The 19258-nt window shown below is 42.7% G+C and overlaps 4 non-coding genes across 4 annotated transcripts; all 4 read right to left on the minus strand.

The window, feature by feature from the left end:
• Window positions 1-3721: 3721 nt before the first annotated feature.
• TRNAE-CUC (transfer RNA glutamic acid (anticodon CUC)) lies at window positions 3722-3793 on the minus strand. The gene has a single exon. It is a non-coding gene; the product is annotated as a tRNA-Glu (tRNA).
• A 3289-nt stretch (window positions 3794-7082) lies between these two features.
• On the minus strand, window positions 7083-7154 carry TRNAE-CUC (transfer RNA glutamic acid (anticodon CUC)). Its single transcript has one exon. It is a non-coding gene; the product is annotated as a tRNA-Glu (tRNA).
• Window positions 7155-13149: 5995 nt separating this feature from the next.
• On the minus strand, window positions 13150-13222 carry TRNAV-CAC (transfer RNA valine (anticodon CAC)). The gene has a single exon. It is a non-coding gene; the product is annotated as a tRNA-Val (tRNA).
• Window positions 13223-16763: 3541 nt separating this feature from the next.
• Window positions 16764-16836, minus strand: TRNAM-CAU (transfer RNA methionine (anticodon CAU)). The gene has a single exon. It is a non-coding gene; the product is annotated as a tRNA-Met (tRNA).
• Between the last annotated feature and the right edge of the window lie 2422 nt (window positions 16837-19258).

Raw genomic sequence — 19258 nt, forward strand, 5'->3', positions numbered from 1 at the left:
AATGGACTCCCTATCTCAGCCCTTATCAGCCAAATCCAATTAAACCCACTGATAAGAGCTCAGAAATCCCAGAGCTCTCACCTCCCCTATCTGTGTCATTTAAGTAGTGGAGCTTCTCAAACAGCTCCCAGCTGCTCCCAGCCCCTCCTTTTCCCCTTGAGAGCAGGCAGCTACATCACTAGATATTTGAGCAGATAATCCCAAGGTCCATAGAAACGAGTGTAAACAATGAAGTGAATAAATTAAGATAGAGTTGCCAAACAAAGCAGTTTTGATAAAGCAATGCATTTAGGAAAAGTCTTAAATCCACATAAACTAGCAGTATAGATAGGATCCTTGTGATGGGACAACCCTTTAAATGACAGTAGTGATTACCACTTTAACTAATTTCTCTAAATTCTAGTGAAAAAGTTAGTGTTCATGTAATACAAATTTTTTGGGAAAGTTTGGCCCTAAACCAGTTTGTTCTAAACCAAATTGCGCATCTCTATAGGTAATATCAGACCAATTGGTTTCTCCATTTCAAGATGTCTTCATGTGGCGCATATTACAGACTGAAAAATAGAGAGCTAATCTCAAGGGAAATGAACCTATAAAATTCAAGCCCCTGTTGCATTATATTTTTTCCAGTAGTATAGACACCAGTAATGAAACAATCGGGACAACTGTTGGCAGAAAGGTAATGGTGCAAACCACTAAGAATATTCATATGTAGAACCAAATATACATCTTAGGGAGCTCAAGTCAAATTCTAGCATCTCAAACAGACTATGTCACTGACACCATATAAACGGCTTAATCCTCAAATCGGCTAGAGATGTGCAAACCTCTCAGGTTTTTTTTTCGGGTTTGAGTGGCTCAAGTCTCAGATTAGTTTCGTGTTGAGCAAGTTTGGTATGAGCCAGACCTTAAAACGGCTAAAACATAGTTTAGAACACTGTCAGTGCTCCTAGGAACCTATCTATAAAACATAGTGTAGAACACTGTCAGGGCTCCTAGGAACCTATCTATAAAACATAGTGTAGAACACTGTCAGGGCTCCTAGGATACTATCTATAAAACATAGTGTATGACACTGTCAGGGCTCCTAGGAACCTATCTATAAAACATAGTGTATAACACTGTCAGGACTCCTAGGAACCTATCTATAAAACATAGTGTAGAACACTGTCAGGGCTCCTAAGAACCTATCTATAAAACATAGTGTAGAATACTGTCAGGGCTCCTAGGAACCTATCTATAAAACATAGTGTAGAACACTGTCAGGACTCCTAGGAACCTATCTATAAAACATAGTGTAGAATACTGTCAGGTCTCCTAGGAACCTATCTATAAAACATAGTGTAGAACACTGTCAGGACTCCTAGGAACCTATCTATAAAACATAGTGTAGAACACTGTCAGGACTCCTAGGAACCTATCTATAAAACATAGTGTAGATCACTGTCAGGGCTCCTAGGAACCTATCTATAAAACATAGTGTAGATCACTGTCAGGGCTCCTAGGAACCTATCTATAAAACATAGTGTAGAACACTGTCAGGGCTCCTAGGAACCTATCTATAAAACATAGTGTAGAACACTGTCAGGACTCCTAGGAACCTATCTATAAAACATAGTGTAGATCACTGTCAGGGCTCCTAGGAACCTATCTATAAAACATAGTGTAGAACACTGTCAGGGCTCCTAGGAACCTATCTATAAAACATAGTGTAGAATACTGTCAGGGCTCCTAGGAACCTATCTATAAAACATAGTGTAGAACACTGTCAGGGCTCCTAGGAACCTATCTATAAAACATAGTGTAGAACACTGTCAGGGCTCCTAGGAACCTATCTATAAAACCTAGTGTAGAATACTGTCAAGGCTCCTAGGAACCTATCTATAAAACATAGTGTAGAACACTGTCAGGGCTCCTAGGAACCTATCTATAAAACATAGTGTAGAACACTGTCAGGGCTCCTAGGAACCTATCTATAAAACATAGTGTAGAATACTGTCAAGGCTCCTAGGAACCTATCTATAAAACATAGTGTAGAATACTGTCAAGGCTCCTAGGAACCTATCTATAAAACATAGTGTAGAACACTGTCAGGGCTCCTAGGAACCTATCTATAAAACATAGTGTATAACACTGTCAGGACTCCTAGGAACCTATCTATAAAACATAGTGTAGAACACTGTCAGGGCTCCTAAGAACCTATCTATAAAACATAGTGTAGAATACTGTCAGGGCTCCTAGGAACCTATCTATAAAACATAGTGTAGAACACTGTCAGGACTCCTAGGAACCTATCTATAAAACATAGTGTAGAATACTGTCAGGTCTCCTAGGAACCTATCTATAAAACATAGTGTAGAACACTGTCAGGACTCCTAGGAACCTATCTATAAAACATAGTGTAGAACACTGTCAGGACTCCTAGGAACCTATCTATAAAACATAGTGTAGATCACTGTCAGGGCTCCTAGGAACCTATCTATAAAACATAGTGTAGATCACTGTCAGGGCTCCTAGGAACCTATCTATAAAACATAGTGTAGAACACTGTCAGGGCTCCTAGGAACCTATCTATAAAACATAGTGTAGAACACTGTCAGGACTCCTAGGAACCTATCTATAAAACATAGTGTAGATCACTGTCAGGGCTCCTAGGAACCTATCTATAAAACATAGTGTAGAACACTGTCAGGGCTCCTAGGAACCTATCTATAAAACATAGTGTAGAATACTGTCAGGGCTCCTAGGAACCTATCTATAAAACATAGTGTAGAACACTGTCAGGGCTCCTAGGAACCTATCTATAAAACATAGTGTAGAACACTGTCAGGGCTCCTAGGAACCTATCTATAAAACCTAGTGTAGAATACTGTCAAGGCTCCTAGGAACCTATCTATAAAACATAGTGTAGAACACTGTCAGGGCTCCTAGGAACCTATCTATAAAACATAGTGTAGAACACTGTCAGGGCTCCTAGGAACCTATCTATAAAACATAGTGTAGAATACTGTCAAGGCTCCTAGGAACCTATCTATAAAACATAGTGTAGAATACTGTCAAGGCTCCTAGGAACCTATCTATAAAACATAGTGTAGAACACTGTCAGGGCTCCTAGGAACCTATCTATAAAACATAGTGTAGAATACTGTCAGGGCTCCTAGGAACCTCTCTATAAAACATAGTGTAGAATACTGTCAGGGATCCTAGGAACCTATTTATAAAACATAGTGTAGAATACTGTCAAGGCTCCTAGGAACCTATCTATAAAACATAGTGTAGAACACTGTCAGGGCTCCTAGGAACCTATCTATAAAACATAGTGTAGAATACTGTCAGGGCTCCTAGGAACCTATTTATAAAACATAGTGTAGAATACTGTCAGGGCTCCTAGGAACCTATCTATAAAACATAGTGTAGAACACTGTCAGGGCTCCTAGGAACCTATCATCCATTTCCTAGCTCTCTAATGTAAACACAGTTGAAGTTATGTCAAAGTAAAGAGTGATTTTATTATACCAATCACAGGCTTCAGCGGTGACCCGGGCACACGTGTCTCCAGGAAAGTACTGCACACCTTGAGGAGGCCCAGGAGAGGAAAGGGAATATGAATATAAATGTTTGATAATTGTCACCTCCCCCTGAGCCTCCATTTATTATACTCTATACCTTCAAAGCTTATGAACAAATATGTTGCTATAAAAATATTTTGAGAAAAATGTAATTCCCTGACCGGGAATCGAACCCGGGCCGCGGCGGTGAGAGCGCCGAATCCTAACCACTAGACCACCAGGGAAGGTATTTGTGAATATGCGTTTACTCTTTAATGACGGTAGTGATTACCACTTTAACTGATTTCTCCAATACCTAGTGAAAAAGTTAGTGTTCATTTCATGCAAATTTTTTTGGAAAGTTTTGTCCTAAACCAGTTTGTTCCAAACCGATTAGCTCATCCCTATAGGTCAGTGGTTCTTAACACCTTGTTTGAGGTACCGAACCCACCAGTTTCATAAGCACATTCACCGAACCCTTCTTTAGTGATAAATCAAATATGATTTTTTTTTCCAAATTCAAAACATAGGTATATGCTATTTTACTGGTACACAAAATGAACCGTGCATATGGCCTAGGGTTCGATCGAACCCTGGTTAAGAATAGAGATGAACGAACAGCACGCACCCATAGAAATGAATGGAAGCACCTGTGACGCTGACTTTGCCGGCGGCCGGCCGGCCGGCGTCACAGGTGCTTCCATTCATTTCTATGGGTGCGTGCTGTTCGGATCGGCTGATCCGAACAGTGTTCGCTCATCTCTAGTTAAGAACCACTGCTATAGGTAAAATCAGACCCATTGGTTCGTTCATTTCAACATATCTTCACGTGGTGCATATTGCAGACTGAAAAATAGAGAGCTAATCTCAAGAGAAATGAACCTATAAAATTCAAGCCACTGTTGCATTTTTTTTTTCTTTCAGTGGCATAGACACCAGTAATGAAACAATAAAGACACGTGTTGGCAGAAAGGTAATGGTGCAAACCACTAAGTTTATTCACATGTAGAACCAAATATACATCTTACACTGGGTTCACACTAGCGCCCGAACTCCGTTTTCAGGTTTCTGTCTTCTGCATGCATAAGACAGAAACCTGTCAGACCGGGTCCGGCCGTGAGCGCCGGTGAGCGTTTTATGCTCTTCGCCGCGAAACCGTTTTTTTTTAAAACCGGACACAGAGTACTGCATGTCCGACTCTGTGTCCAGTATAAAAAAAACGGTTTCGCGGCGGAGAGCATAAAATGAATGGGTTTGAAAGAATCCTGCAGCTTTCCTTCTCCTGCTCTGTTTTGTGCAGGAAACAGAAACCTGTATGAACAGAGACCGGGTGCAGATGTGAACGAGCCCTTAGGGAGCCCAAGACAAAATCTAGCATCTCAACCAGACTATGTCACTGACACCGTATAAACCGATTAATCCTCAAACCAGTTTGTTGCCGGCTAGAGATGCGCAAACCTCTTAGGGTTTGTTTGGGGTTTGAGTGGCTCGGGTCCCAGATTAGTTTTGAGTTGAGCAAGTTTGGTATGAACCACACCTTAAAGGGATCCTATCACTCAGACATGATTTTTTTCTAAGTACCATGTCGGAATAGCCTTAAGAAAGACTATTCGTCTCCTACCCGTCGCTGTTCGCCTACAGTCCCGGTTCTTGTCAGTATGCAAATTAGCTCTCTCGCAGCACTGGGGGAGGGACCCAGCGCTCAAACAGCACTGGGGGTATCCCCAATGCTGCAAGAGAACTCGCCAGCAGCGTCCTCTTCAGCGTCTTCTTCCGGCGGTGGATTGTAACTCCTAGGCCTCGGGCCTTGGGCACAGCAGACTGCGCATGCCCATAGGCCACAGGAAAATGGCCGCTTGCACAGTATTGTAAGCGGCCACTTTCCCGTGGCCTGTGGGCATGCACAGTCTGCTCTGCCCAAGGCCCAAGGCCTAAAAGTTACAAGCCACCGCCCGAAGAAGACGCTGAAGAGGACGCTGCTGACGAAGATGGAGGCGGCGCTGGAGAGAGTTCTCTTGCGGCATTGGGGACGCTCCCAGTGCTGTTTGAGTGCTGGGGCCCGCCCCCAGTGCTGCAGGAGAGCTAATTTTCATACCAAGAAAAACCGGGATTGTAGGCGAACGGCGGCCCGGAGAAGGCAACGAAAGTTAGGAGATGAATAGCCTTTCTTAAGGCTATTCCGACGTGGTACTTAGAAAAAAATCATGTCTGAGTCATAGGATCCCTTTAAAACAAAGTTTACAACACTTTCAGGGCTCCTAGGAATGTATCATCCAATTTCTAGCTCTCTAAGGTAAACACAGTTGAAGTTATGTCAAAGTGAAAAGTGACTTTGTTATACCAATCACAGGCCTCAGAGGCAACCCGGGCACATGTGTCTGTAGGAAAGTATGGTACACCTTGAGGAGGCCCAGGAGAGGAAAGGGAATGTTAATATAAATATTTTATAATTGACACCTCCCGTGAGCCTCCATTTTTTATACTCTATACCTACAAACAGGGGCGTAACTACCGTAGAGGCAGCGGAGGCGGCTGCCACAGGGCCCGGGCCATTAGGGGGCCCGGTGACAGCTGCTACCGCTGCGTTTTTTTTTTTACATAGGCTGTTACGGGCCCTATTCACTTGCCGATCCTGGCTGGTCCGGGATCGGTAAGTGACACCGCGGGCCCCACAAGGGCTATCATTATACTCGGGGGTCTTTGCAGACCCCCGAGTATAATGACCGGCGGATCGGGAGAGGTAAGAAACATAAAAAACTGTTACTTACCTCTCCGCGATCCTGCCAGGCCTCCGTCCTACTTTGTCTGACGTCTCTGATGTCACATGAACCCGGCCTGCTTCCCGGGTCATGTGACGTCCGACGTCATTAACGAAGGACGCGAGCGGCGGTCAGCACAGGAGGACAGCACAGCACAGGAGCCGGGTTAATGTTTTTATTCCCCGGGTCTCCGATTATTATACTCTGGGGTCTGAAAAGAGCCACTATTGGGGTTAATACTGTGTGCAGGGGCCACTATTGGTGTTAATACTGTGTGCAGGGGCCACTATTGGGGTTAATACTGTGTGCAGGGGACACTATTGGGGTTAATACTGTGTGCAGGGGTCACTATGGGGGATAATACTGTGTGCAGGGGCCAGTAAGGGACATAATACTGTGTGCAGGGGCCAGTAAGGGACATAATACTGTGTGCAGGGGCCACTATGGGGCATAATACTGTGTGCAGGGGCCACTATTGGGGTTAATACTGTGTGCAGGGGACACTATTGGGGTTAATACTGTGTGCAGGGGTCACTATGGGGGATAATACTGTATGCAGGGGCCAGTAAGGGACATAATACTGTGTGCAGGGGCCAGTAAGGGACATAACAGAGTGCGGAGGAGGGGGTCGGTCGAGGTCTTCGGGGTCAGTTGGGATGGGGGGGGGGCCCATGTCAAAGGTTCGCCACGGGGCCCCACCATTCCTAGTTACGCCACTGCCTACAAAGTTTATGAACGAATATGTTGCTATAAAAATTTTTTGAGAAAATTGAAATTCCCTGACCGGGAATCGAACCCGGGCCGCGGCGGTGAGAGCGCCGAATCCTAACCACTAGACCACCAGGGAAGGTGTCACTATATGTCACTTTACTCTTTCATTAGAGCGGTGCACAATTTCTTTTTTGTTTTTTTAGCTGCAATTTTTATTTAAGAAATTTTACATAAAGGGAATTAAAAACAAATATAACAGGTAAAGCGAGGAACCATCACATCTCTGAGGAATAAGGAGAACAATAAGGCATATTCAGCAAATAATATCAATAAGTAAGGGGACACACGGAACAAGGGGAAGAACGAGAAGGGTAGGGTCAAAGGGGTGGGGGGATCCATAGACAGAAGCCTTCCAAAATACAATATGTGTCTCAGGGGGTCCAGATGGACTAGAAATGCCTCTACAGTGTTGTTAAGACTAGCAGTTAGGAATTCAAGACTGCGGACATCTTCCATTCTAGCGAGAAGCTCAGGGCCTAGGGGGAGCACTTTTCTCCAATTTTTGGCAATAAGTGTCTTTGCTGCTGTACAAAGTTGTCTGGGAGTGAGGTTCAGTAGATACTCTAGTAGGCCCTCTATCCCACTGTGTCATTGGTCACTATACACAGTAGTGTATTTGTTTTGTATATATTGTGTACCGTATGTAAACCTTCAAATGTAAAGCACCATGGAATTAATGGTGCTCTATAAATAAACAATAATAATAGGTCCAAGGGAACTCCCTGTATAAAGAGGGCATCCGTCAGAGCCCTGACCTCCCCCGGGAAGCCGAGGATTAGACACCAAATTTTTATGACTGCATTTCATCTAGAGACCTTTGGGTGTGATAGGGACATATGGATCCCTCCGTATGTTGTAGAGGTCCTAATTAGATAATTGATTAACAGGCCTAGATGGACTGCAGCCATCTTTCTTTTAGGCCTGGAGAACTGATTAAGACACAAGATGGTGGTGTATCAAAAGAGTTCTAATTTTATTGTAAGAAAAAGGTAGTTTAAATACATTACAGACAAAGAGCTGGCTTGGCTATGCTAATCAGTACAACATGATTGGTTATAGAGATATAAGACAAGCCTGGCACATGGCTATTGGCTGAGGCTCATTATAATCTGCATCTCATTATAGCTTTCCACACTGGGATGGACTTTCCCATGAAACAAAGAAGGATTCAAAATACTTATGTGTGAGCTAACATCCCAGACTATGTCTATATGTATATATCATGGCAAAAGAAATAAGATGAAACGTTCCATAGACTCTGTGCCTATACACACTCTAAGTGACCTTCATATACCATAAAATATGACAGAGTGCCCAGATACCATAAGATTAATACTTTTGTTGGTTATGTGTCCATACATCATGTAAAGGAGATAAGAGATATACAAAGTCAGCTTCATCTTCTCAAAATGAGGCCCTTGAGAGATAAGGATTAGCAACCTCTGCATTAACGTTCATTATCACATTCCTTAAAGTCTAACAAGGGGCCTCCTTGACTTAAGCAGAAAAATACATACTTATACAGTTTATATGTGAAAGAATACAAGATGGCTGCCAAAATACAAACATGGAGGACTTAACTCTAACAGGTGTGAGGTAAAAGCCATCATATTATAAAAACATACCCTACGGCTGAGGCCACAAATTGCAGAAAAGCTGCTTTTTCTGTTTCAGATTTTGCTCACTTTTCTGAGCCAAAGCCAGGAGTGAATTTAGCTGAAGAGAGGAATATAAGGCTGGTCTTACACGACCGTAATGCTGATTAGCAACACTAGTTGCTGATCATCAACATACACTCCGCAGATGCCCATAAACTGCCACACTCAGAACTCTATGGCCAGTCCGTGTAGTGCCGTGAATTGCGGCCATTACAGACATGTTCTAAAAAGTGCGGATCTCGGTTGCGGCCGGCGAACCACGGATAAAATATCCGTTGGTGTAAGAGGCCGCATTGAGTATAATGTGTCCGCAATTGAAAACCCTCAATTGCGGACCATTTACGGTCTCAAATTACGGTCGTGTAAGACCAGCCTAAGGGTTCCGTTAATATTTCCCATTCCTTCTAAAGATGTTCTAGGCTTTGGCTCAAAAAAAGCAGCAAAATTTACAAAAAAACAGTAACCCTACCCTAATATTTACAGACCAGGAGCCATGCTGCTCACTTGATATAACAAACTACCCCAAGCTGCCCCATAGTTTCAAGGTAAATGATACCAATAGCCGCGCTGTCTCAGTACCAATGACCTGAGGAGGTCCCAGGTGGCAGACGTCCACAAATCCAATATTGATGGCTATCAATGTTAGAACTCAGGAAACCCCTTGAAGGTCCCTTAGCAAGTTCCATACTATATGAATGTGTACATAAGAGAATCAAATATAAAGCTAAACAACCAAATACAATCTTAATCCATACCAAAATGAGAGACCCCGACAAAAGCTTGAGTCATACAATCCTGATCCATGGCGAAGGAGACAGAAAGGAAGACAGTTACCAAGTCAGCAAATGACCACGCTCTCAAAGAAACATGAAATAGTGATCATGGGAGACTTCAATTACCCTGACATTCATTGGGAAACCCACACAGCCAAGAGTAAAGGCTCCATCAAATTTTTATCCTCTCTAGCAGACAACTTCATTGCCCAGCTAGTAGAAGAAAACACGAGAGGAACATCCATTTTGGACCTAATCCTAACCAACAAAGAGCACATGGTTGAGGGACTACGGGTAGCAGGGACACTGGGATTCAGCGATCATGCTATACTTGAGTTTGGGGTTGCAAGAAGAAGAAGACCTGAGAAGACACAGACTTCAAGGCTCGACTTTAGCAGGGCAGACTTCAAGAGCCTGAAGGCAAGAGTTAGCAGAATTCCATGGTGCAAAATTCTTAAGCACAAAAATGCACATGAAGGGTGGGAAATCTTCCGAAGGGAAATCATTAAAGCACAGGAACTAACAATACCTAGAAGGAAGAAAAATGGGAAGCACCTAAAAATATCAGGATGGATGACCAAAAAATTACATAACCTGCTAAAAAGGAAAAAGCAAACATACAAAAAGTGGAAGATGGGAACTATACCTAAGGAAGAGTACACAGCAGTCTGCAGACTCTGCAAGACAAGCATTAAAGGAGCTAAGGCTGAACACGAATTGAAGCTTGCAAAAGAGGCAAAGAGTAAGGTAAAAGGATTTTGGGGATATGTTAAAAGCAAAAGAAAAGTGAAGGAGACCATTGGAGTCCTGAAGAATGACAAAGGAGAAACAGTTAACATGGTGGAACAGCAGGTGGAGCTACTAAATTCATATTTTGTATCCGTCTTCTCCCAAGAAACTAATGGAAATATCGACATTAATGGTGATGGAGATGAGGGGAAGGAGGACTCCAAGCTGACTATAAGCAAAGGTCTGGTAAGAGAGCACTTAGCCAAGTTACAGGAAACCAAGTCCCCAGGACCAGATGATTTACACCCTAGAGTCCTGAAAGAGATAGCAGAGGAAATTACAGAACTCCTTGCTATAATCTTCGGTAAGTCATGGGAAACGGGAGTGGTCCCTTTAGATTGGAAAAGGGCAAATGTTGTCCCCATCTACAAAAAGGGGAAAAGGGACGATCCAGGAAATTACAGGCCGGTAAGTCTGACCTCGATAGCAGGAAAAATCTTTGAGCAAATTGTCAAGGAACATTTACTTCGGTACCTGGATGGGAAGGCATTAATTAACCAGAGCCAGCACGGCTTTATGACCAATAAATCTTGTCAGACTAACCTGATTTCCTTGTACAACAAAATCACTGAATGGTTGGACCAAGGGAATGCCGTGGACATAGTATATCTTGACTTCAGTAAGGCATTTGATAAAGTATCACATAACCTTCTTATTGAAAAAATGATTAAGTATGGCTTTGACAAAAAATCAGTTAGGTGGATTCACAACTGGCTTAATGATCGGGCACAACGAGTAATACTAAATGGCTACACATCGAACTGGAAGAAAGTCAAAAGCGGGGTGCCGCAGGGCTCTGTTCTGGGCCCAGTACTTTTTAATATCTTTATAAATGATCTGGACGATGGAATTATTGGGGAACTCATAAAATTTGCAGATGATACGAAGATAGGAGGAATAGCCAACACTAGAGAGGAGAGAGAGTGTATTCAAAAGAACTTAGACACACTGGAACAATGGGCTGAGGCGAACAAAATGGTATTTAACAGGGACAAATGCAAAGTTCTACATCTGGGTAACAGAAATGTAAAAAACATATATAGTATGGGAGGAATAGAACTAAGTGATAGCATAGGGGAAAAGGACTTGGGCATAATAGTAGATCACAAATTCAACATGAGCCAACAGTGCGGTGCTGCTGCAAAAAAGGCTAATAAAATTCTGGGATGTATTAAGACAAGCATTGAATCTAGATCAAGAGAGGTCATTATTCCGCTGTACTCTTCCCTGGTCAGACCACACCTGGAATACTGTGTACAGTTCTGGGCGCCTCAATTCAAGAAAGACATCGATATATTGGAGCAAGTCCAGAGAAGAGCAACCAAAATGGTGGAAGGTCTGCAAACCATGTCCTATGAGGAGCGGCTAAAAGAACTGGGATTGTTTAGTTTGCAGAAGAGAAGGCTCAGGGGAGATTTAATAGCAGTCTACAAATATCTGAAAGGTAGTCACAGTGCAGAGGGATCTACCCTATTCTCATTAGCACAAGGAAGTACAAGAAGCAATGGGATGAAACTAAAGGGAAAGAGATACAGATTAGACATTAGGAAAAACTTTCTGACAGTGAGGGGAGTGAGAGAGTGGAATAGGCTGCCACGGGAGGTGGTGAGCGCTCCATCAATGGAAATCTTCAAGCGGAATCTGGATAAACATATAGCTGGGATGATTTAGGAAAACCTGCACTCGCAGGGGGTTGGACCCGATGGCCCTTGAGGTCCCTTCCAACTCTACCATAAGATAAGATAAGATAAGATAAGATAAGTGTGGCGCAACTAAACCATCTGCATGTTGCTGGAATTTGGGGTCTCAAACCTGACAATTGTAGAAGAGACAACCTTTCAAGATTCAAAGATCCTAAAGATAAGACTTTTTTGTCGTCATATTGTACTAGACATATTTTTTTCTAAATTTTTCTAGTGATGTAACCAAATAAGTACTTGCTTTTTGTGGGATGATATGGATTTTATAGTGACACCATTTTGGGATGTAAATAACTTATTAACGCTTTCTTGGTGGATTAAAAAGATTCAAATTCTGGCAATGCTTTTTAACATTTGAAATGTTTTTTCCCTTTGAAATACAACGTAAATGATATGTTTCCTATATGGGTCGGTATGATTACCACAATACCTATTTATATAGCTTTTTTATGTGTTATTAATTTTGTAGAATTAATATTTGTACTATTTTGGGCTATATATGACTTTTTATTCACGTGTTATTCCACATTTTGTGAGGTGCAATGGCAAAAAAAATGCTACTTCTAGCGGTTTTTCACGTTTTTTTTCCCCGACATTCACCGTGTGGGTTGACTAATGGTTTACTTTTATTGTACAATTTGTTATGGATAACATGCTACCAATTATGTGATGTTTTATACTGTGTTAAAAAGGCTATACATGCATACGTGGGGCTCTATCAGCATAATTTTGCTGATAGAGCCCCTTTAAGCAGTAAAGGGGGCATTTATTTATTTATACTTGTAAATTTGCACAGAAATTAACCTAAAATTGCAAGATATTAATTATTTATATGGATTTTCACCCATTTAATCTTTTCTTGCCATTGTGCACATGTTCCACATCATCTCAGAACCTGGACGAAGAATTGTTTATGGCTCTTCATCAGTTGCATTGGGGAATTGCAGTTCCACTTACTTGAACACCCTGGGCAGAGGTGCTTCTGGCTGTATACAGCTTCTGGCAGCTGGATCAGGGGGCACTGGTACTTTCATATCTCACCCCATAAGGTATACCTGGGCAATTGCATATTTTTAGAGATATACGTATTGTCAAAGGTGTAGTTACTATTTAAAGTTATTATGTGGATGAAACATAACAAAGAAAAAAATTGTTTCTGCCCGGTTTCGAACCGGGGACCTTTCGCGTGTGAGGCGAACGTGATAACCACTACACTACAGAAACTTGTGTGAAAAAAACCAGGGGGCAGTGCAGTTCTGAAATATCCATGACATATTATAAACCAATATACATATAATGTTTAACGTGCAGTTTATGAAGTTACAATCAACTTTTGCAGATTGTGAACATACACTAGGGCAGGGGTAGGCAACCTTTTCTGTTCGGTGTGCCGATTTAAATTAAAAAATCAAAGATGAGGTCCTCGGAGTGCCGGGCAATAATTGTAAAGCTGACGACACCTACACTAAAGTCATATAGCACAAACCGCAACATAGGGGTGCTGTCATACTCCGCTCCCAGCCACATGCACTTACCACTATTTGCCTGGATACACATGTTCTTTTCCATTAGAAGCAATGTAAGTACACGCGTAACCCACAATTAGTGGTAATGTATGTGACTGGGAGCAGAGTGAGGTAACACCTGTAAAGCTCTGACACACAATGTACCTGTATGCTCCATCCAGTCCTTGGCCGTTAGTAACTTCAGTTTTCTGTAAGGGAGCGTTCACACTACCGTCTGTGTCCAACAGCTAGTGTCCGCTGCTAATGTCGGTTCAGAATCTTGTGTGGATATTAGTATCGGACACTAGCTGTGTCTGTGACATTTTGCATTGATTTAAACGGACACCAGGTGCGTTCTTTTACTGTCCGTGCCTGTCCTTAACTGTCCGTTCACAAAGATGTCCGACTTTTCAAGCGGACAGCAAAACCCGATATGTAGGTTTTTCTGTCCGTTTGAAAAGTCGGACATCTTTGGGAACGGACACTTAAGGACACCCACGAACAGTAAATGAACACACCCGATGTCCATTTAAATCAATGCAAAATGTCACAGACACAGCTAGTGTCCGCTGCTAATGTCCACACAAGATTTTGAACAGACATTAGCAGTGGACACTAGCTGTCAGACACCAACGGTAGTGTGAACGCTCCCTAAGTGAAACGCAGATTAATTTGTCACTTTTAGTTCCTGGCAGTGCAGTAACAGCAAAACCCCAGCCAGAAATTAATCGGTGTCACACTTACAACAAAGTGGCCGCACTGGTGCCCAGGAACTGGATTTGGCTATAATTGCATCTAGTTACAGTGTCACCACCCAATAGAATCACACAAAGGCTGAGGCCCCACATTACAAAAATGCAGCTTTTTTATTGCAGATTTGGCTGCGTTTTTCTTTCCGTCAAAGCCAAGAATGGCTAGAAAAAGAATGGGAAATATATAGGAAGCTTCTTATATGTCTCCCTCCTGCTCAATCTACTCCTGGCTTCGGCTCAAAAAAAAAACCCAGCAAAATCTGCAACGAAAAAAAGCTGTTTCTGCAACGTGGGGTTTTAGCCTAAGGCCCCCACGTTGTTGGAACACAGCTTTTTTTGTTACATATTTTGCTGTGTTTTTCTGAGCCTAAACCAGGAGTGGATTGAGCAGAAGGGAGATGTATAAGAAGCTTCCTATATATTTCCCATTCCTTCTGTAGCCATTTTTAGCTTTGGTTGAAATAAACCGCATGAAAATCTGCAACAAAAACGCTGCGTTTCTGCAACGTGGGGCCTCAGCCTTACGCCTCCTGCATACAAATGGCACGGATGTGGTTTCACTGACCTATACATTAAAAATGAATTGACAGGGCTGCAAATGCAGACAGATATAGGGTATGTATAGGACAGATATAGGGGACGTATAGGACTGATATACGGTATGTATAGGACAGATATAGGGTATGTATAGGACAGATATAGGGGACGTATAGGACTGATATACGGTATGTATAGGACAGATATAGGGTATGTATAGGACAGATATAGGGGACGTATAGGACTGATATAGGGTATGTATAGGACAGATATAGGGGACGTATAGGACTGATATACGGTATGTATAGGACAGATATAGGGGACGTATAAGACAGATATAGGGGATGTATGGGACACATATAGGGGATGTATAGGACACATATAGGACCTGCTCAATAGTTCTCAGTTCTTCAATTTGGCCCAGATACACAGCCACAAAAAGAATGGCTGTATATACGGGTCAATTGAAATATATAGGTCTGTACTTTTATCCACAGTTGTAGATAAAGAGTCTGGTCATGTGCATTGCAGGTTACAACTCAATGTGCCTCATATTAATAGTAGTTAACCCCATCATGTCCCTCACATTAATCCCTGTGTGCTTTACATAAGGGATACTGATATGTGAGACATATGGAGATAATAAGTGAACATCATTATATAGGTCCTTTATTAGTACCCCCATATGTCTCACACCTCAGTAACCCTTATGTGAGCCACACAGGGGTTAATGTGAGGGGCATGATGGGGTTAACTGCTATTAATGTGAGGCACATGGAGTTACTAAAACTAAAGTAATAACCCCAAATGCCTGACATTAATGAGAATAGTTAGTAACACACGTACCTGGTGTTGTGTTTGCTTTCACTTTGCTTCCTCTCCTCCTCACATGTAACAGCAGGTCCAGGGAGCCCTTATCCTGTGCAGTGAGAGGCTCACCTCTGATTGGTGGCAGGGAGAGAAGGGGGCGTGTCCTACACCGCAGCTCTACCAGAGCACTGAAGGGACGCTCTCCCTCTAAATTTAGTGTGAAGTCTCAGGCTGGCTGCCGTGCCAGCAAAATATGCCTCGCGTGCCAAGTGCCAGGGGTTGCCGACCCCTGCACTAGGGTATGCAATGAACGCATCAGGGAAAGTTTCTTATGTGAATGACACCCTGGGTGGCAGCCAGGGAAAAGATAATGGCAATTTGCATAAGCCTGTTGCATTAGAACTGAGGTGGCAAGGTGTTAAAGTATTATGTACATTTCATTATGTTAAATGGAGCTTTGTAGTGAGTATGGGGGAACTATCTATAACAAAGCAGTGGTTATGAAAACAAGTTGAACGCATGCAATAGAGGTTAATAAAGTGAAGTGTGACCTTACTAGGGAAACAAAAGGGGAAGACGACAGCTAAACAGTTCTAACAGGTGAAGTTTAATAAGTTCATTATACAGAAACAGAAGGAAATAGTGAAGGATATTTAAGTCTGGCCGCACATACATTGCATTAGGGCTACGACTAAGGGGCTAGAGCGCCCAGAAACGCGTCAGCCATGATTATTTATTAGACACTTTTGGGGAGTTTGTTCACTGGCACTTTTTTGTACTTGTAATCATTTATTTTAAAGAATGAAATAAAGAAGAAGTTTTATAAAACATAAAGGAGTGCGGACCAACTTTCCTCTTGTACCGAAGCAAGCTTCAGGAGTCCGGAGCTATTTGGCCATGCACCCAAAGAAAATTGCATAAGACCAACAGGAGTGGTAAGTTGCAATCTTTCCATACTATTTCTATTTACTAGATTGTGAACATATTGATCTACTATTCAATAACATAAAAGTAAATTGTTGCTTGTTGTTACGGGAACCATAAATGCCTATTTGTCACATGTTAGCCTGTCCAAATTTAATGAGTTTTATTCCTGTAAATCTTGAAATAAAAATTAAAAAGTATTAAAAACAAAACAAAAAAAAAAACCCAAAAAACTATTGCCCCGTGTGAGGATCGAACTCACGACCTTCAGATTATGAGACTGACGCGCTACCTACTGCGCTAACGAGGCAACTAGGTGTTGAGTGTGTGTGGTGCCCATTGAATTCAATGCATTCTTCAGACTTGTGTATCCCTAACTACAATATATTATGGCCCAGATTTACTAAGAGTTAGACAATGCAAACTTACGCAGTCTGAAAATACACCAGATTTATCACAGTGACTGATGCTGGATGATGATAAATCTGGTGTATCTTTAGACTGTCTAGGTTACATTACTATCACATTTTACTATTTTGAAGCATTTTTGGGGCAGGCTCAGTACTCCATAGAACTACAAAGGCACAGTACTCTCATGTAATTATCGAATCAAGATGGCAAACGGAGCACTCAATGTTGGCTCTGAACGAACCAAAGTGACAGAACTAACTGCGCATGCGTGGGATTTCGATACCCAAAGATTTTAACGTCAGCTCCTGACAAAAAGGATGATCTTACTTCACTATAAGAAACTAAAGGCAGAAATGCTGAAGTACAAATATGTATTTCAGTATCTACTTTCATGTGCTGGAACAATTTTTTGATAAAGGTACATCCACACATACCAATAACATTAAAGGGGTTGTCCGGTCCCAAATGGATTTTCATACTCATGACCTACCCACAGGATAACAACCTATTAAACCACAACCCTTTTATGGCATGAGTATGTGCTGGCCTAATTTTGTTCAGACCTAATGAGCAAACTTAACTAGTTGAGCAAACATAAAACCCAGCGTTACTCACCTCCCTGCTGCCTGACATCAGGGACCACTGAGGCCTCTGACTTTGCCTCAGCAGTCAGATGGGTCACGCAGCATTGTGACGCTCGCGTCTATACGTCATGATGCCACATGACCTCATGTCAGTCAGAAGACAGCAAGGAGTTGCACCGGATCCCAGGAGAGGTGAGTAACACTGTACTTTTTATATTTGATCACCCTTCCTGGACCTCCGCTTATTATACTCTGGGGTCTGAAGAAATAACTGAACAAAATCACATTGGTTATCCTGGTTGGTGTTCGCTTAATTTTATTTTTTGATTAATCGCCCAGCCCTAAAATGCAGTGGCGGATCCAGGGTTTGCGGGGCCCTGGGCAATTGACTTTGGCGGGGCCCTACGCGCAGCACACCACAGCAAATTAGGCCCCACCCACTTTTATGTTGACTCCGCCCATTCTCATTCATTTTTCATGTGATTCCACACAGTATAATTCTCCTACAGTCACCCATAAATTATATGTCCCCCCTCCATCTCTCCCCATTTTCATATACACCCTTCATCTACCCCTAGTTTCATGTCCCCCCCTCTATCTCTGTCCCCAGTTTCATGCCATTCTCCCCCTTTATCTGCGCACAGTTTCATGTCCCCCCCCCCGTCTCTGCCCCAGTGTCATGCCGTTCTCCCCCCTTCATCTGCCCCAATGTCATGCCGTTCTCCCCCCTTCATCTGCCCTCCAGTTTTATGGGCCCCCTTCATTATGTTCCACCTTAATATTTAATACAAAACAAACACTTACACTCACCTTCTATCACTCACCTTCCATTGTTCCCCCGACGCTCCTCTCTCTCACTCCAGTCACATACGCGATGCAGGAGCTGTGAGATCAGCTCCTGCTAGCTCCGGTCCAGCTTGCGTGTGTAAGCGTGATGTGATGACGTCATCGCGCCTACACACGCAAGCCGGGCCTGAGCTTTAAAGCAGGAGCCCGGCCCTGGCCCGGCCCTGGATCCGCCCCTGCTAAAATGAACCACAAGATTACATGGTTATGACCACAATTTACGAGATCAGAAACAGTATCTGAACCCCAAGTCGCCCCACCTTCCTGCCAGCGTATAATGCTATTTATCTGTACTTTGCGGGCTGTCAGAATACATCATTGTAATAGTAGAGCTGGTCCTGATAACCCAGGTAATACTTGTGGGGACAAGAGAGGTGTTGGAATGACTTTAGCTCTGACTCTGATCACAAGATCCAGAGTCAGAAAACGCCTGGAGCTGTGGTTCATCTCCAACAGATCCCAGGGAAAATAGGTATAAAGAGAAAACCCCTTCAACACGGACACTAGGCCCCCAGTGTACGCATAGATGTCTGCCAATAGCACCAAAATTGTCAGGTTTTCTCAACAAATAAATACCAATATCACCTAAAAAATAAGACATTAAATATATGTGATATAAATATAATGATTCATGCGGGCAGTGCGCAGCAAGTACACGGATCCCATTATAGTCTATGGCGTCTGTGAGCTTTAACTGCACAGCGCTTGTAGTTGCGCTTGTATTCCGCCCAGGGGGGGCCTCATGTGGACGGAACACATAAGCTAGTGTGAACCGGGCATTAAGCAGGTGAAGAAGAAGTGGTAAGTATTCAATTCCCTACACCTGGAGATAGTAGTGTGGTTTAGGAGCTTGGTTGCAAGGGACACCGCTGTACAGTGTCCATATTAGGA

This window comes from Leptodactylus fuscus, chromosome 5 (assembly GCF_031893055.1).
Source record: "Leptodactylus fuscus isolate aLepFus1 chromosome 5, aLepFus1.hap2, whole genome shotgun sequence".
NCBI classification, from domain to species: domain Eukaryota; kingdom Metazoa; phylum Chordata; class Amphibia; order Anura; family Leptodactylidae; genus Leptodactylus; species Leptodactylus fuscus.